Raw genomic sequence first — 20,604 nt, 5'->3', positions numbered from 1 at the left:
CTGGCTAGCCTCCCATTATGATATGGGCTCTTTGAGATCAGGGACTAGTTTGCCGTTGCTGCTGTTCTTTTGTTTGTGTTTTTGGGTTTGGTTTCGATTTTGCCTTTCTTTGTATCTCCAGAGTTTATCACAGTGCCCAGCACATAGTAGATGCTTAATACCTGTTTGTTGACCGATTGCATTGGTTCAAGGAGCTTCTCACCAATGAATTTGCAGGTCTGGTACAAAAATAAAATGACTTATATTATGACAACTGCCAAAAACTGCTTTGGTGGTATATAGCAGACTTATGCAAAGGAAAACAGAGAGGAATGGTGGGTGGGGCAGGAAACATTGCAATACCAGGGAATTGAGAGATCAGCATACAGTACTTCTCCTCAAAGTCAGTTTGACCTCACTTCCTAACTTTCTGATCATTGACTGTAGTAACCCAAGAACTACAGGCCATACCCAATTGGGTTGGTTAGGAGTTGTTGGTTACAAAAGGAAGTTTTGCCCTCAGAGAAGAAGACACATTTTAGGAGGTTTAGAAACTGCACTTTGCAATGCAGTTCTTAATGCTCTAAATATTATTGAATCTGAATGTTGCCTTTCATTCCCTAACTTTCTTGTAACTACAGAAAACGGATATTAATCTACCATGCCTTTTTGACTATATGAGTAGAAGGCTGAAGTGTTTTGTTTTGTTCTAAATTACCCACAATTAAAATCAACACAAGTAATTATCTTAAGCAAAGTGGCTTGAACCCAACTGACCATCAGGCACATTAAGAACAAGGCAAGTAACACATACACACAGAGATAAAATTGGATTGAACTGGAGAGCAGGTGTTTCTAATGTACACAAAATGATTCATTCTTAGCATCTGAATGTTTAAAGTACCCCTATCCGTGCCTTGAAGATGTTGTATGATAGTTTCTTCTATAAACTCATAAACTCCATTTATAGTTCTGCTGGGAAACCCTGAATGTTTTGATTACAAATTTAGAATGTTCATTCCATGGGGTCCCACTAAATCTCAGGCTAACAAGATCAATTCAGAATTGCCTTTTGCATGCACTGCCTGCTCCAGGAAGTAATTCAAGACATATGCTGCTAAGCTGTGGAAGAATGAAAAGGCCTGTTGTTGTTTTTTTAAACTAGGAGGCTTTTGACTGCAGTGACTTGCATGTTGGGTGACATTGAGTTCCCATTTCTACTTTTGCCTTCCTCTATCTAGTCAGAAAAGTCTGACAGGCCTTAAAAGACAGGCCATCAACACATCAATAAAAGTATAGGCCATTTTTCTTGCATTATTCATCAGCTCCTGCTGAAAATAGAATTGAAAGTCTTCTCATTCCTGGTATCACTTGTCATTGTGTCTTATACTTACATTGGTTCAATTTAAAAGACAATCCAGCTTTTGAAAAGAACATATTTTGTATCACAAACTAAAAGGTCTAAAGACTTGTTTCAATCAATCAACAAGCAATTATTAGGTGCCTCCTATTTGCCAGGCACTGCTTTAGATTCTGGAAAAATTGAACACAAAAATGAGGCAGTCTTTTACTTTCATGATTAAAGATGGGGGCCTGGGGAACTGTTTAGGGTTTTTATCTTTGTGTATCTGCTGCCTACTACAGTGACTTGCACATTATGAGAAGGTGTATGATTTCAATAGCATGACAAACTCCTGGTATGGAAATGCCTTCCACCATTACAGAACCAGTAACTTGCCAATAATGTATACTTTTAGAGACTCAGTTGGAGTGCTGAGAAATTAAGTGACTGCATACTACTGTGGGTCAGAAGCCAGCCTTGAATCCATGTCTTTCTAAAGTCTCTAAAGCCAACATTCTATTCTCTATAGTTTATTTCCTCTGAATGCAGCATACTGTCAATTAAAAGCGGTTGTCATTTTTTGCTTTTTTTTTTAAGTGCAAGACTGACAAGTCATATATGGGTGATTCACCCACAAGGTAAAATGCACCTATTCCAGGATCAGCTGAAGATGAAATGAGTTTCTGCCAAATTTCATCTCTCTTGCTTCACCCCCTAGTGGCAACCCAAGGAACTTCACCAACCCCAGAAGTCCACACCTTGTAGAATCGTCACCATGGAAATTTGCCCAGCCTGCTGGGGATAGGTAAATCTAACTCTGTTTGCTTAGACTATTCATCAACTTGAATGATTCTTTTAATGAACTCATTCAACATCTTCAAGCAGATGCTGGATGACCATTTATCAGGTCTGTTACTGTAGAAAGGCTTCAGGTATGGGTTGGATTCAGTGGTGGTGTGTTGGAGCATTTGGGGAGAGCCAATTGTCAGATTTTCAATGTCAGAATTTATATATCAGAAATTGGTAATTGCTATAAATCAGAGTTGATTTGTTGATTTCTAGATTTAAGAAAGTGATGGAGAAAATGTTAATAAGAATGCAGATTAAACTTAAAGGTGTGTTGTGCCTACAGCTTTTTTAAGAGAGCTGATTGTTAAATATTGACCAGCATGTCCCTGCATGTAAGTCCACATCTGTGATAATATAATGCTAATAATATCTCTGGCATTTTTTAAGTTAGGTTAAGGGACTGGTGTGACTAGCTTAGATAAATTGATATTGTCCTATTCAGAACTTAGTTTGGTGCAATCTTTTCCAGCCATGTCTTCAGATTCACTTTTTAAAAAAATTTCAGGTATTTGGTTTTCTCTGCATCTTGTGCTGTACATCCCTAGAGTTTAGCTCAGTGCTCTCTGCCTAGTGTTGGCACTTAAATACTTGATGATAATGTTCTTCTAAGCACTATTAACCAGAATGAGTAAAGGGGAACTTATGTTGGTTGGATTATGTGACTGGTAAGGTCCTTTTCATTGCTCAAATGATATTAGGGAGGAAAGGCATATATGCAAAAATATAAACAATGAGTTAAATGACAGAATAGAAAGGCAAGGGTAGTCAGTATATGCTTAACTGACCAGTTAAAAGATTTTATATTATATTAAATGCTTTGAAAACTTTAACATGCTATAAAAATGTTCATTGTTATTATATCACTATTTTCATTTTGTCCAATGGAGTTCAAATATAAATAACCTAGAGACAAGTCGTCATCTTGCTATTATTCTCTTATATGTCATGTTCTGAAAACTGCTGCATATGTAGATGAAATAAATGCTTTTTGTAATTGAATAAAAAACATTAAGGTCAGGTTGCTTGGAATGCAGCCCAAAGCGAGTGGTAAACTCCATCTAAGACTAAATACGACTATGAGACCAATAGGGAAAGTTGAACAGAACTTTGAAGAGAGAGTTCTAAGCTCACTGAAAGCCTCTTCTGTACAACTCCAGTAATAGGATAACAGGGAAGATGTGTACCTCATTATGTTCCCACATTATTTTGATTTCTGAAGCTACATATCTATATTTTGATAGCTTTTTGTTCCATTAAGTTTGAAGATAATAAGTAGTTGGTAAAGCAGCCTCTATTTAAAACTTTCTTAAGTTTTTGTGGATTGGTGTTTTGTCCTGATAATTGTGGGCAACATTTTAGTCTGTGATAATGTTCTAATTCCTATACCATAATGGATTGAGTTCACAAGGGAAATTTTGAGGACTGTATTTGGCATCTGGAAATTTTTCATCTATTAGTCCTTGAAAGATAGCAGGCTTCTGGTATATGATTCTAGCTGCCAGATCATTTCTTGCTAGGCATTTGGTAGGTGCTAAATGTTTTCAACCTACAATGATGTGTTATACAATTTCTCCTATTTTTTTTTTTATAAACTCTGCAATGATCACTTAATCTAAGCTTCTTAAAGATAATCCTTGAATTGCTAAAGAAATGACTGGTCCTGGATTGCCTTCAAAACCCTCAGGTTCTACAAACAAATCTGTATGATTCACTCATTTGTCTGATGCTCCCTTGTCAAAATATCCTTGACTAGATCCAATGTGGATGTCTGCCATGAACAGCCTTTTGATTCTCCCCTTGGATCTTACGCATTTTATTGTGTTGTTGTTCAGTGATGTCTCATTCTCCATGACCCCATTTGAGGTTTTCTTGGCAACGATACTGGAGTGGTTTTCCTTTTCCTTCTCCAACTCATTTTACAGATGAGGAAACTGAGGTAAACAAGGTTAAGTGACTTGTCCAGTGTCACATAGCTAATAAAGGTCTGAGGATGGTTTTGAACTCAGGAAGATGAGTCTTCCTGATTCCCAGCCCAGTGTTCTATCCACTGTGCCATCTAGCTCCCTACGCATTTCATAGGCTCTGTCTGAAGGAAATTGATTTTGGTTACATTCAACAAATCCAATGGCGTGTACCTGTTATTAACCTTTATTATTACTAAGTAAAGGGCTGTTTGCTTATCCCAAAATTATTCTGAAGTTTTTTGACCTGTTCAACAGATATTCTGAGGATACCTATCAATCCTCTTTCTTCTTTTTGTCAAGGAAGTGTTAAGTTTTCATTAGCTGCCTAGGGATGTTGGGACTTCATTAGAATTTCATGGATTTTTGGAATATTTCTTCAAATCTATTCACGCATCCTTTTATGGTTGCAAATATATGCCTTCAGTCTGGTATTACACAGGTGTTAATTGCTTTAAATGTGTTCTCATTGAGCTTTGATTTCAGGATGCCAGTAAATCTCTTAACATATTAACATACTATTAACATATTAAGCCATAGCTTTCTTCTTGATAGTTTTATGTTCAACATGAATGTCTCGTTAATATGTATTGCCTTTGTCCCTTAAATTATTTTTATAATTAATGTCTTGTTGCTCTCATCTTTTAGTAATTGGATTCAAAGAGAAACAGTCCTGACACAAGTCAATATCCTGCTATTATTTTATATTCCATTTTCTGCAGATGATTGCATAGATGGATAAAACAATTGCTTTATGTAGTTGAATAAAAAGTATCAGGATTTCAGATCATCCTGTTTGAGCTCCCTGAAAGCATCCTCAGGCAATTCAAGCAGCAGGCAAGACAGCAAGGATTATATGTACATCTTTCTATTCCCACACAATCTTGATCTCCTGGGTCAGGTTGCTAATCTCTTAACTTTTCATTCCGTATAGCTCAGAGATTGAGTACTTGGTATGATGACCTCTATTAAAAATATTTTTTAAGATTTCTTTATGAATCAATGCTATATCAGGCAGGGCAATTGTGGGCAAGTTTACAACATGATAATGCCCCAGTTTCAGTACAGTTTTTTGTTGAATTATATAAGATATTTTGAGGACTGTATTTACAAATGTAAAAGGAAATGTCCATATTTACAAATGTAAATGTATGGAGATTTTCTTTGTCTTTCAGACCATGAAAAAAAATAATAAGCCTACAATGCTTACTTCTAACCACCAGATCATGTCGTGCTAGATAGTCTATTAAATTTTTGCAGCCCACAATGATATGTTGCATAGCACTGTTGAGCAACAACTTCACTATTTCTTTGCAGCTGGGTTCCTTAGGGATAAGCCTTTTACAATTGCTAGTGGCAGCGAAGTGATCTGGTCCTGAATTATCATGGTAAAGCCTTCCTTTTCCACAAACAAATCTGCATGATTTAGACTTTCTAGACTTGTCAACTTACTGTTAGCTGGATTCATGTAAGGCACTAACATTTTAGTTGGGCAGCTAGGTGGCACAGTGAATAGAATGCCAAGCCTGGAGTCAGGAAGACCTGAGTTCAAATCTGGCCTCAGACACTTCCTAGTTGTGTGACCCTGGGCAAATCACTTGACCCTATTTGCCTCAGTTTTCTCACCTGTAAAATGAGCTGGAGAAAGAAATGGAAAAGCACGCAAGTATCTGTGCCAAGAAAACCCCAAAAAGGGGTCACAAAGAGTTGGACATGACTGAAAACAAGTCAACAACAATAACAAACATATCACAGTTACTTTCAGGGCAGGTTTATTATGCTGTTGATTCACACTAAGACTCAATCTAGAACCTACTAACACATGTGCCCTATTTACCAAACTGTCTCAGAAAAGAAACAATGCACCAGCCACTGAGACCACCACAAGTCCAGACACCAGGCTTCTTCCTAGTAGGAACCTGCCCTAGACCATAACTTCAAGCACTGAGCTTTTCATTGTCAACTATAGACCCAGTAGTAGGACTTCAGACACCAGGACTGAGTCACCATCTTCTGATAGTGCATCGTCTCCAGATGTTATGGAATAAAGTAGAGAATTTGGCTGAATGAAAATCTAGTCACATGTCTGATATATTTACTGATTCGAGGACAAACCCAATCTCCCTTCATCCCTGGCATTTGTAAAAAGAACTGATGTTAATTTACACAGTAATAACAACATTCTAAAGACAACTTTGAAAGACTCAAAAATGCTGACCTCAATACCTAGCCATGATTCCAGAGCACCTACGATAAAAACATGCTATTCAATACCTAGCAAAGAGGTTAGGGACTCAGGGTGCACATTGAAACATATTTTGGGGGCGTGGTCCATACAAGAATTTGCTTTACTTAACTGGGCAAATTTGATAGAAGGGTTTTGTTTTTCTTTTGTTTTTAGTGGTGACAGGGTTGGAGAGGGAAGGTCATAGATTTTTGTTGATTGAAAAAATATTTTAAAAGTAAAAACCATGTAGTAATAATATTTAATTTTAAAAAGACCTAAAACAGGAAAGAATCTATATATTCAAACATATTTATAGCAGCTCTTTTTGTGGTGGCAAAGAATTGAAAATTGAGGGGATTCCATCAATTGAGGGATGACTGAACAAGTTATAGCATATGGTTGTGATGGAATACTATTGCGTTATAAGAAATGATGAGCAGAATGCTTTCAGAAAAACCTGGAAGGGCTTACATAAACTGATGCAAAGTGACACAAGCAGAACCAGAACATTACACAGTTACAACAATATTGTATGATCAACTGTGAATGACAGCTATTCTCAGCAATACAATAATTTAAGACAAGTCTGAAGGACTTATGATGAAAAATGCTATCCACGTTCAAAGAAAGAACAATGGAGTCAGGGTAGATCAAAGCACACATTTTAAACTTTATTTTTCTTGTTTGTTTTGTTTTTTTCTGTCTGTGCTTTCTTTCACATGACTATATGGAATTTGCTTTGCATGACTGTATATGTATAACCTGTATCAAATTATTTGCCTTCTCAGTGGTGGGGGAGAAGAGGAAGAGGGAAAGAATTTGAAACTCAATTTTTTTAAAAAACAAATGTTAAAAATTGTTTTTACATGTAATTGGGGAAAAATAAAATATATTTTTTTAAAAATAACTAATACTGCCCATGATCATCCAGGATCCTGGAGGGTAGAATATACATATAACTAGTAGACTCATCTGGTAATACTGCTTTTGGTCATGAACTTGGTAGGTCTAGTACTCCTTGGGCCATTGATGTTGCACTGGCTGCAAAACCTGACCTAGTTTCCAACTCCCAGAACTTGGAGCTCAGTCTCTGCACTTTTGAAATTTCCTAGGTGGAGATTCCATTTCCTGTACCTGAAACAGAAGAAAACAAGTAAAAAAAGCTAAGGAGGCCCTATTTCTTGGAGGCTATTTGGCCTCAGTGCAGGAAGACCCTGCCTGCACCCCTTCCCCTTCAAACATGGTTCATTGGACACCATCACATCACCAAAGTTCAGGTGAAGGCAGTGAGGCCAAGAACAGCCAAGAGCAGGCTAAACTGCCAAAGCTGAAAAACCTTTTAGAAGGGCAGCTAGGTGATGCAAGGGATACAGCACCTGCCCTGGAGTCAGGAGGACCTGAGTTCAAATCCCGCCTCAGACACATAACACTTACTAGCTGTGTGACCCTGGGCAAGTCACTTAACTCTACCGCCTAGCCAAAAAAAAAAGAAAGAAGGAAAAACCTTTTGGAATGCCTCCAAAGCCAATTTAAAAACCTCCCCTTCACCACGTAACCTACTAGAACCAGTTACAGAATGTCCACCTATGTTTCAGTCTCTCCAGAGCACTTCCCTTATATGTCAGTGTTCTTCTGGCAGTAGTTCCTTACCATCCACTCTCCCAAGTAGAGATGCCAACTCATATGGTCTAGGAATGCACCAGACACTCCCCCTGACCTAACACACAAATGACTCATTCCTACAGGTTTGTAAAAAAATAAAAAGACCACCTCTCTATCCACTGTACCATGCTGCCTCTCACAACAACAATAATAGAAGCAACCTAATAACTGCTGTTAATGCAGTGCTAAATGTTGGTGTTAATGTAGTGTTTAAGGTTTATAAAACACTTGCACCAACCTTGTGAAGTATATTAGATGTGTGATGATTTGCATGTTTTCTGATTGATAATATGCTGCCACCACCCCACACACAATTTTTATTGTTTGTTACTGACTTTGCAATATTTATGAACATTAAATTAATAGCATAAAAATAAAAACAAGCATATTAACTAAAATATATATGTATATTTTGAGACTGGACAATAGCTACTGCAAGAGAGAGGATCTCAGCACATGAGAAATCTGATACCTTTCTAAGGAGTGGAGACTGTGTCTTTGAAAAACTACTGCCCCTTATGCTGCTTAAGACACTTGCCATGTTCAAGTGCCCTAGCTCCAATCCTAACACTCACTGCAGTCCTACACGACCTCCAAAGTACAGCAGTGTGGTAGCTAGGATCACAACGGAGATACATTGATCATAGAAGAAGGGGCCACAGGTACTCATTAACTAATCCTCCCAGGTGTATGTTCACCACCCTTCCCTGACAATAATAATAATATTTGGAAGAGTTGCTTACATCAAAAATATCTCCCTTACTTCATTGCTACCTGCTTTTTCAACATTGAAGAATTATCCCTTTGGATTTTTAAAGTTTTGTCCTGTTAATATGCAGATGTAAGGGCCACTAAAAGGCTGAAAAAGTCTGAGGCTGGTCATATATACAAGATAAGAACAGGTATTTGGAACAAAGGATTGATGGGTAATATCTTTATCTTTTGTCCTCTAATTCATTTGCATGGGATGTCAAAAGAAGGGCTGAGCTGCAGGGACCCTCAGATCCAGATAGCATCTGGCATCCTTTTGATGGACAGCCTATAAAATGATGCTGAATGGGTGCAGTTTAGCAATTGGACATGAATCTGGGGATTAACAAGGAAATTCTAATCTTGAATCAGAAAGAAGCCACGGACAGCAACACAGCTCTTGGTAAACAAGAAGTGCAGATTAAACACACATACACACACACACACACACACACACACACACACACACAGAGAAAGTTCATAGGAATTATTTGTCAGACTAACCGTTTGTGTTCCAAGGAATCACCTTTTTGAGAAGAAACAGATCTTAGAGGGTCTCATAATTGATTGATTTTCCTTATGAGGAACAAAGTCACTAATGGTTTTTCCCTAGTCTGATAACTGAATATATGAACTCTCTGTCTTTATAAAACATTCTGTTATGAATTTTTACTCTTATGAAGAAAAGGTAGCATGTTGGCTGGGTACTTTAGCTAAACCTAGAAAGTATAAGAAGAGAGATGCTCTACAACTTTATGGCCAATGTACCATGCCTAACAGCACCTAGCAACAAACAATAGATTAGTTGAGAACCATCAATTAATACCCATATGAGACCAGCAGGGAACAACCTTTGGCAGATATTTTTAATTTATTCAATTAACATTTAAAAACAAAAACACCCAACTGTTCATACATCACAGTTGTTCCAATCAGAAATTTCTCCCTGAATAAATAAATAGTAGTAAGACTACATGATAAATAATATAAACATAGTGTATATATATATATATATATATATACATATATATGCACATATGTATACATTCAAAATCTGTCTATGATATAAAAATAATAAGAGCAATATTTATAATGAATCTGTAAAAGGAAAACACCTCTCAGTTGAAAGAGATCAAAATAATTATGCTCTACCCTCCTCCTTCTTACTCACTTCTTCTGCCCTACCCTCCATGCTCCTGCCAATTGCCATGTTTTCTGGTCAGGGCTTGGCTTTCCCCCATAAGGAAATGGCCTGGAAGGGCCAAGTAACTCCTGAGGACATTGCTGTTGTGAAACATAAGCTAAAGAAGCTGGAGGGAAGCCATGGAGTCCAGCACTAACTGGTTGAATGGAGTGAACATTGTGCTATTAATGACCTACAGGAGCTTGCTGTTTGTGCCCCTATTCATATTTGTGAAAAGGCAGATTATGCATTTTGATATAAAGGGCCAAAGAAGGCCTCACATCCCTATGAGACACTATGCTACCAAGGATCAGAAGGAAGAGATTGGTATCCAATGATCTAAGGTCCAAGACGTTGAGTATGAACCCCAGCTTCCTGAAAAAGATGATGCCAGTCTATTGCATCTGGAGATACCAGGACATAAATATTGCTGCAAATATTTGTACAGGATGAAAGTTGTGGGTGTCATCTGTACATCTAAGATCTTGTTCTAATCAGCAAACAGACTCCTCCTACCTTGATGGGCCAAAACTTCCACTCCCACATGCTGGAGCTTTGAAACACAAGTCTCCCCATCAAAGGCCTCCACAAAGCCCTTATTGATACCCTGATGTATTGTTATAAGAAAGCTCAATATGGGACTAGCATATGGCCAAGATGAATATCTGAACCATCAGGAAGCAATGAATGAACTGGTTGATGCTATCAAAGCCTATGGTGGGAACATAGGGGCAACACCAGTCTACAGCTAAGGACATGAAACACTGTTATGAAGTTTCTTCCCCAACAACTATCTGCATCACCTATCTGCCCTCCAGCCAGAAGAATAAAAGAACTAAGTACTTCTGAGAGCTGAGGAGTTTTAAGGATAACTACAACTCACTAGAGAGCACCCTTAGACCGAGTTTGGGGATCGCCATAGCCATCGCGACTCCAGTAGAAGGATCCATTCTCAATACCCAGAGATTTATTCAGGGCAGAAGACAGAGCAGCACTGGACACAGCACTGATAAAACTGTACCCAGCATTCTTTGTGCCTGGAGGATTCTTTCTTAGCTCATCCCTCTGGTCTGTTATAGAACTTAGGCACCATGAGGCTCTCTCTTCCCTTTCACTGGTACTTTTCAGGCATTTAATCCACGTGTTCTTTCTCAGTTGGTGTCACATCTTCCTTACCCCAACTTGTTTTTGATTACTATTATTTGTCACTCTCTTCCTCCAAGGCTGTTTCATCCTAAATGTTTTAGTGGGGAGGGGAGTGATTATGATAATAGAAAAAAAACCACATCTTTACGCACAATTGGTTGAGAATTGTCTTGCCCTTGGACATGTCATTTAAAGAGTTGTGAAGTGAGAAAGGCGAATGGGAGATAGCATGTTTTACTTAAACCAGGCTTTGTTGAGAGTGTATTCAGTGAGACTGTCCTGCCCTTCTCTTCTCCATACTACATAGCAAGACTGACAAGTGGCTGCTGGGAATTCTTGTGATGCTGTCACTAATTCCATGTTTCTCTCAGTGAGTAACTACTAGTCTAACTCTATAAACTCATTATTTAATAAGATAAAGAACTATTTTAAAAAAACCATCTCTCACTGGTGACGTGCTAGATGTATGCATGCCTGCTATCCCGTATTACATCTATCCTACACACCTAGAACACTGCACAAGACCAGCAGGGAGCCAACCTAGCAGAAAGAGAACTGGTATCAGCAACATAATGACTTCACCAGAGGGTGTCAGTGACCCTGCAGCATCAGCAGTGTGAATTGCTTGTCCACACGTGTGCCTTGGCCATAAATGTTTCTTATGCTCATGCCTCTTTGTGTATGTACCTGGTCACACATGTCCCCTCTGTATGCATTTCTCTGTGTTTGAGCCTAGCCATATATGTGCTTTTCTTCTTATGCTCCCTGGGTTTTTGACAAGATACCCTTTTTTATGAAGTATCTACCTAAAATTGTACCAACATAGGTAACCTACATAGTTCAAAAAATAATGAGTAATAGCTGACATTTATAGAGCGTCATGCAGTTTGCAAAGCACTTTCATATCTATAATCTCATTTGGATCTGACAACAGCCCTGGGGCAGAGGTACAAGTCGGTAACACAAATATCATTATGCCCACTTTATGGATGAAAAAACAGAGGCTCAGAAAAACTAAATCAAGGCTCACTTAGTAAGTGTCAGAGCAAAACCTGAGTGCAAGTCTAACTCATTTTGCTGCCTATCAATCATAGAAGCTCACATTTGCATGGTGCCTTACACTTTAAAAAGTAAATATTTTTACAGCAACCTTGTGAGTTATTATTATCCTCATTTTACAGATTAAGAGACTGAGGCTTACAGAGTTTGAGAGGCTTTTTCGCAGTTACGCTAGTGACTAGTAAAAATCAGAGCAGAAACTTAAATCCAGTTCTTCTGACCCCGAGTCCAGTACTCTACACTATTTTGTGCTATTGTATAGAAAGACATTCTAGTGTCTGAGAACATTCCCTAATGTTTGTGGTAAGGAGTAAAAATTTGGAGATAAGATGAATAAATGTACTAAGATGGCCTTGAATTCCTATCCCTGTTTTTCTGAAGAAGCCAAAAGATTTCATATGACGCTTCTTTTGGCTCATTACTGTGGGGTCACTGGGAGATAGGACTAGGAATCCCATTTTAAAATTTTTTATTTCATTTTACAGATATCTCAGAATCCTCATATTAAAAGATCCCACTGGTCACTGGGTCACTTTTCTGATCTAAAGACATATAGCAAGATTAAGCTTACTACTGGATCACCATTTTGTTTTTCATCTAAAGAACATCTCTCTTTGAGAACATGTTATGTTTTCTCTTCCATGAGATTAGCTTTGACACCTAAGGAAACAAGACCATTTTTTAATGTTTGCAGTTTTTATTTCACTTGAATGACAGCTAGCATGTGTTTTAATTCTGGTGCACTGAGACACTGAATGTGCTCTGGTAGATTAGAACCTCATCCCAGCTGCCACACACATACACCCCAACCATGATCCTTTTTTTATAAGGTAAAATACGAACAACCACCTGTGCATCCATTTCTCTTCTAAGCAGTCATAAATGCATAGACTGCTAGAGCAGGGACAACCTCAGGGATCCTCTAATCTACCTTTCTCATTTTCCAGGTAAGGAAATTGAGTGAACGTGCATTTTCCAAAGCCATGTAAGCTGGCTGATAGCAGAGCTGGGGCTTGAACCCAGGCTTCTTGCCTCCTAGTTGATTGTTTCCAATGCATGAGGTACAGGTGGCTCCCAACAGTTCACAAATATGTCATGGAGTGTTTTAGTGTTGCATTCTTAACTTTTTAAAGAGTTTTATCTGAGACTCCACTAATCACTTTCAGCTGAGATCTGTTTCCTCTAGGTCATGTTAACTGGCAAAGGGCAAAATCTCTGAGGATGAAGTTTGAGAATACATTCCATATGCAGAGTGAGAGGGAAAGCATCAAATCCACAAGTTCCCCTTTACTCATTCTGGTTAACAATGTTTATAAAAAACAAAATCATCAAATATTTACGTGCTAACCCTGTGCAGAGAATTGCTGAGCCACACAGTCGAGGAAAAGAGCATGGAATACACAGTAAGCCAGATTTCTGAAGTAGACAGAACAGGATCTGAATATAAGGCTGGAAAAAGATTGTCCCAAACTAAGTCCTGTAGGACTGTATTCATTTACATGAGTTAATCTCATCAATCCCTTAGCCTAATCTAAGAAATGACAGGGAAGTTAATAGTGTCATAAATTTAACCTTAGTATGAACCTTCAAGTCCAACCCACTCATTTTACATATGAGGAAACTGAGGACTAGAGAAGTTAAGTGACTTATGCAAAGTCACACAAATCATAAGTGGCAGAGATAGGATACAACCCCTTGACTCTGACTCCAAAGTCATTGTTCTTTCCATGGTTTACTGAAAAGGGATATATATGCCCTCTTGTATCTAGTCAGACAGATTCAAAGCTGGTTGGAAGGCTGGACTAGAATGGTGCAGTGTCAGTGAAGCAGATAGGAAGTCTCCAGTGGAGTACCCCAGTGATCTGTGCTTGACCTGGGACTGTTTAACATTTTTATTAATGACTTGAATAAAGGCATAGAAAGCAAACTCATCAGATTTGCAGGTGGCACTAAGCTGGTAATGTCCCCAGCACTTCGCATAGTGGCTGACACACAGTAGGTATTTAATAAATGCTAATTGTTTGTGATTGAAGTAGAGAGCAACTTGTCTATTACCTGTAATTATTACTTGTAATCTTAAAAGCAGAGTTTTTTATCTTTTTTTTTTGTCAGGGATGCCTTTGGCAATCTGGTAAAGACGGTGGACCCACTCTCAAAATAATGTTTGTTGCCCACATTCATAATTGAAGGAAATGCTAAATTTTGATTACAGGTTAATAGATATATGTATACAAATGTAAACATATACATATTTCCCACACAAGTTCACCAACCCCATAAAATATATCCACAGACTCTATGGTCTAAGACCTCTTGTCTTAAAGAACATGGGTAAGTGACTTGTCCATAGTCACATAGCTATGTATCAGAAATAAGACTTGAACCCATGTCTTCCTGGCTACAAGTCTGGTGGTCTACACTGCACCAGAAGTGTCAAACACACTGCTGGAAATACTCTCTAATGTGACCTGAGCTAGATTAAAATGTAATTGGGAAATATTTAACAAAATAAATAAAAAAATACAGTAGAAGATAAATAATGTTAACATATGATTTTCTAACTCAATATGTGGCCCTCAGGGTTCCTTATGTGTAATTTATTGGTCCCCAATTCTTTTTGAGTTTGATACCACTACACTACCTATGTTACCCTCTCTTCTTTAATGCCTTACATATAATAAGCATAAAGGTTTGAATTAAATTGAACTGAATGTTAGGCAGGAAGTGTAGTTAAAATTTCAGCTAAGAGGCAGCCAAAGCAATATCTGTAACTGCTATGAATGATATGAACTCCAGCTGTTTTAGAAACTATAAGGGTTAGTGAGTTGTTGCTTTGCATTGTGGGTTTTGTTTTTGTTTTTGTTTTTACCCATTGGAGAACATTGAGATAGATCTAAATAGGATCTTCTAGGAATCATGTTAGCAGCTTGAGTCCTATAGATTTTCAAGCACTTTCAAACATAAGAAATCTCTGCTTTGCAAGAGCTTTGTCCTAGAGGTTACAGGTACATTGTGTATTTGGATAAGGTTGGTGGGAACTAGCAGTGCTGATCAGAAATCAGCCAAGAATATGGCTCCCAAAATGCCCTACACAGATGGCTTTTAATTTTCACCTCTGGATTAGTGGGTTGTCTTGTCCCTTGGGCATGAGAGGGAAGCTTTTTCCTCTATACTCCTTCTACCTTAAAGAAATTGGGCTGCAGCAGTTCTTGCTCTAGAAAAAAATTATTTAGAGTCTAAATAATGAGATGCAAATATGTATGACCTGGAGTGAACTGAGTGGGAGAGTAGATGAAGAGTGACCCTAATGCTTTCACAGAATTGTAGAATATTAGAGCTGTAATGAACCTTGGAAATCTAATCCAAACTGATTGTTTTATAGATAAAACATCAGAGGAATAAAGTGACTTGTCCCAAAAGACTAAGGATGGGTCTTTACCAAGCCAAATATCTGAATCAAAAAAAGAAAATATTTTTCAAGTGTTCAGATCTTTTTCAGCCTGTTTGAATATATCTCTAAGTTACTTCATTATTTGAAGGACTGAGGAACTGGAAAGATCAAAGAGAGAGTTTTATCATTTTTGTTGAATATTTTAAACATTTATTACTTTGTTATAGACTAAAAATAAAAGCATAAGTTCTTAGAATTACAAAGATTCTTAGAGGTCATCTTGTCTGAATTCTACTCCATTCCAGATACTGAAGGACAAATAGCAGAAACTATCCCATAATATAATTTGTTATGAGTTGATGTGCATAAATACATCGACATGTATTTGAATATATCATTAAATAAATGCATGTATGTCAACTGATAAATAGCCAGATAGATACAAATATTCATTGTATACTTCAGGAATCTCTGACTTCACTGGTGTTGGTGCACACCCTCATGGAGAGGGAGAAGAAAGGGAATAAACATTTATACAGCATCTACTGTGTGCCAAGCATGGGGCTAAAAACGCTTCACAACTCTTATTCTCCCAACAACCCTGCAAAGTAGGTGTTATTATTCTCCCCATTATATAGTTGAGGAAACTAAGACAAACAAAGGTTAAAGGACTTGCACAGGGTCACACAACTAGTAAGCATCTGAAGTCACATTTGAACTCAGATCTTTCTGACTCCAGGTCCTGTGCTCTATCCACTGTACCAGTAATTATTGATCACAATCATTTCTTGCCTGTGTAAAGAGTCATTATAATGACTGTAGCAAATAATAATAATAATAATAATAATAATAACAATTTTTTTTACCTAGTAGCTAAATCAGGGAATGGTTGGAAAAGTATACTGGATTTGAGCCACAGGACCTATGTTTGAATACCAGATTTTTCACTTACTATCAATGTGACCTTGGACAAATCACTTAACTTCTAGTTCTCATTTGCAAAATGAGGGGATTAGAATAGATGATCTCTGATGGGCTTTTTGGCTCTAAATCTCTGATCCTATAGACTCTTCTGGTGATGAGTTTCTCTGAACCTAGCTGGGGACTTGGGGGGATTGGGGTAAGGGGAGAAGGTTTGAAGAGCAAACCTTGGTCTTTTGCCAGACCCCAGCCAAAGACTTTTCAGCTTAGTAGGAACTAACCAGAGTTTGAGTCCTGTTAATACAGATTTTGAGAACCAAGAGTCACCCGTAATCAGAGCATATGAGATGTAGAGCAGGAAGGAACTTTACAAGTCACCTAATTTAAACTCTTTGATTTACAAATGAGGAAATTGAGATCTCAGTGTCATTATGAAGCATCAGAGTAGGACTTTAGGGGAGCACAATACTTAGCATTGGAGGGGGTGGAGAATGGAGATGTGATCTCACTAGTACATTACCTAAGTGAAGAAATTCCCTCCACCAATGCAGAGAAGTATTTTTTCTACAACATAAAGTTTTAGAGCAGGCATTCTTAACTTGGGATTTCTAGGTTTCATGAACCTGGATGGGAAAAAAAATTAGATCCTTATTTTCATTTACCCTTAACTGAAATTTAGCATTTCCTTTTATTGTGACTTTCTAAAACTATTCTGAGAAGGGTCTATTTTCAGTCACTTTTCAGTCATGCCCAACTCTTCATGGCCCCATTTGGTGTTTTCTTGCCAACAATACTGGAGTAGTTTGCTATTTCCTTCTCCAGCTCATTTTACAGATGAAGAAATAGAGGCAAACAGAGTTAAATGACTTGCCCAGGGTCACACAGCTAATATGTGTCTGAGATCAAATTTGAACTCAGGAAGATGAGTCTTCCTGACGCCAGGTCCAGCACTGTAACCACTGTACCACCTAGCTTCTTCTATGACACAAAAAAAGGTCAAGACTCCTGTTTTAGAGCCATTTAAGTGGCTTGTCCAAGGATACACAGCCAACATACATCAAAGGTGGGATTTGATCTCAGGTCTTTCTGGCACTGAAGCCAATTCTTTAGGCTCTCCACAATGCTTCTCTCATTAACATGTGCCAAGGAAGGGCCAGAGGGGAGAAAGGGAGAAGGAGAAGGGAGGAGAAAGTAAGCCAGATTTATAAAGGCTAAATCCAGCACAAATTAAGCTGCAATGCTGATAATTGAGTGTTACTAAAACAGTTTTAAAGAGTGTATAGGAGCTTTGAACACAGAGACAAATGAGCCACATATGTTGAATTTTAAGTTAAATTCCCATTTCTCAGCCTCCATTCTCAGTTAAACAGGCGTTTCATAACTGAGCAAGTTGCTAAATGCTGCTAATTATTTCACAGGGACATTGCCTCAAGAGCCATGGTGCACATTATACCTGGAAGATCCCTAAGTCTGTCTCACTAGCTTGGTGAAACAGAATTCATGTAAAGCAATGAGGGGCTTTACATCTAAGGACAACTGAAAGCCATCTACGAGGGATGATTTGATAAGGACTAGAAAGAGTTGCCTTGTGCACAATGTCCTCTCCTTCTAGCCATCCTGAAATCAACATATGATCCATTTCATGAATGAATCCTCATTCATATCATTGATATAACATCAAATCGCAGAATGTGTGATCATTTCATTTGGCCTAAAGCCAAATTCAATTCAACACACATTGATTAAGATTTAATAAGCACAATGCACCCCCTGCCAAGTGCTAGGAAAGATGAAAAGCCACACAGACTCTACCTTCAAGGTTCTTAACATCTAACATGGCTTTAAAATATTTTTATAAATCAATATCATACATGGTAGATTGTGATTAAAGCATAGGAAGGGCACAGACAAAGTGTTACACTAAATATGAATGTCCAGGTATGGGAAAGAGACAGACAAGATTAGAGAAGAGGTATAAGTCCAGTTGGATAGTAGCACATGCAAGGTATCAGAGCGAAATAAAACTGGAAAGGCAGATTGGAAGCATATTATGCAGGACTTTACAAGCCACAGTAAGCAGTTTGCATTTTATCTTTAGTCCATGGGGAGCCTTGGGAGGTTTTTCAGTAATGGAATAACACGGCTATACCCATGCATCTGGAAAATTATTTTAGGAGCTATATGAAAGGTAGATTGGAGAACGAAGAAAGTAGAAGCAGGAAGACCAGTAAGGGATTCTTATGTAACAGTCTAGGTGAGGTTTAAAAGTAAAGAATGATAACAGGATTATAGAGGAAAGGGTGCACATAAGATATGGTGAGAGGGAAATGATATGGAGGGAAAATTCTAGGATGCATACAAGTTTATAAACTGGGAGGATGGGGGTGCCATGAACAGAAAAAGTAAGGAAGTGTAAATCTATTATCTGAGATAGCTAGCACATAAATGGCTCTTACCAAGTCATGTGGTTGCATGTACAACTTTTTCAGATTATCCCTAAGAGAGAGTAGTGACCAGAAGAGATGGGACAAACAACAGATAAATTTTAATGGGAACAGAGAAAGAAAGATCTGATGCACTGGATGGAACAATTTATCTGGGGTCCTGAAGGACCAGAGGACAGATAGCACTGGGAATCTGAAGGGTAAGAGTTAGGAGAACAGGGGTGAGGGGAAAGAAATAGGTAAGAGCAGCAGACAAATGAAGAGGCAAGGGTCGTAGGTAATTTCTTCAGAGTTCCAATTTTGCCGAGAGCAAGCCCTGATAGAGGTTTTTCTCAGAAGCCCAAAGAATGCTATTGAAAGCAGACAAAATGTCAGCCACAGGAATGATCTATGTGCTAAGAGTGCCACCTTGAGAAGAACTTGAAAATGTGTTGTAAGAGGGAGGAAAGTCCTCCTTCTTGAGCACTAAGACTCCTATAAGGATGCCCAGTTTGTGAATTGTCTTTTGCTAACTCGTGAATTCCTGGCCACTGCCATTCATTCCACAAGGCTTCTTTACATGACATCAAATTGCAGAATAATTCACTTTCCCTGCACTAGCAAGAGATACATGGAGAGATACATACACCCTCTGCCAGGGATGGGGAGAGTAAACAGCTAAGGGTAGAGAGGCTGGCCTTTGGCTGATCACTGTGTCACTGACCCAGCATGCCTGAGACCCTTCATATTCCTTCTGTGGGTTGGCTTCGCTTCCAATTCCAGGAGCCTTCGTGAGGTATATTGATGTCCTATCTTAAAAAAAAAATTCTTGCTACCCAAGTGAAAAACAAACATTCCTGTTTGGTAGTTGTGGTCTAGCCATTTTTATAGCAGACTGTGGCTGAGCTCAGCCAAAATAAATTCAAAATAAAAAAATTACAACACTAAGAAAGTAGAGGATAAATCTACCTACACTAACATTGCAAGTGTTAGAATGTATCTTAGGATGATCAATTTAAAATGGAAAGGTACCTAAAAACAAGCTGGTTCACACTCTTCATTTCACTCTCAGAGGCTTAGAAATGTTAAGTGACTTGCCCAAGGTCACTTACTTACCAAGTCAGAACCAAGCTTTAAACCCAGGTCCTCTGACTTTTGGATCCTGCCTCTGTCACTCAGGGTTTGAACCAAGGTTCTGGTAATCATAGACTGTATGATCATTCCTTTCTAGGCAGCACTATTGACTCTCTGGAGTTTCTCTACTTTGCCATAGAAACCTCTTAACCCTGGAAGTTCACTCTTTCCCTGGACTTCACATATTGGAAATATCTTCTACCCCTGAGGCCTCTTCCTATAATTGGCTGGTTCCTCCCAAAACCTCTTTTTTAAAAAAAAATTTTTTTGGAAGAACCTCTTTTTTTAAGGAGGATGCCCAGACCAGATATGTCTTCATTGCTCTTCAGGCTATACTCCTGACTCCCTGGATTTTCTTTACTGTGACCCCTTGTTGAGAACTTTCATCATTCCCCTTTTAAGGTTCCCTTTATGTGTTGTCTTCCCTCATTGGAATGTAAGCTCCTTGAGGGCAGAGACTTTCTTTCTGCTTGTATTTGTATTCTCAGCACTTTGCACAATGTTTGGCACACAGTAAGTGCTTAATAAATCCTTGCTGACTTGATCTGGGGCAGGTCCATAAGCCTCTATGGCTTCA

General features: G+C 38.3%; 1 long non-coding RNA gene and 1 pseudogene across 1 annotated transcript in view; one reads left to right on the top strand and one right to left on the bottom strand.

Moving 5' to 3' along the window:
- Positions 1–7,078: 7,078 nt before the first annotated feature.
- The window catches only part of LOC110211215 (uncharacterized), a 53,917-nt gene continuing 40,391 nt past the window's right edge, over positions 7,079–20,604 (bottom strand). Inside the window, exon 3 of the long non-coding RNA XR_013487463.1 lies at positions 7,079–7,492. This is a non-coding gene — a long non-coding RNA (uncharacterized LOC110211215). The remainder of the gene's footprint in view (positions 7,493–20,604) is intronic.
- LOC110211177 (protein C1orf43 homolog pseudogene) lies at positions 10,092–11,009 on the top strand (annotated as a pseudogene).

This window comes from Phascolarctos cinereus, unplaced genomic scaffold, assembly GCF_003287225.1.
Source record: "Phascolarctos cinereus isolate Bilbo 61053 unplaced genomic scaffold, phaCin_HiC Scaffold_1;HRSCAF=81, whole genome shotgun sequence".
Classification (NCBI taxonomy): domain Eukaryota; kingdom Metazoa; phylum Chordata; class Mammalia; order Diprotodontia; family Phascolarctidae; genus Phascolarctos; species Phascolarctos cinereus.
The sequence above is the reverse complement of the archived record's forward strand: the minus strand, read 5'-3'. Positions and strand labels throughout refer to the sequence as shown.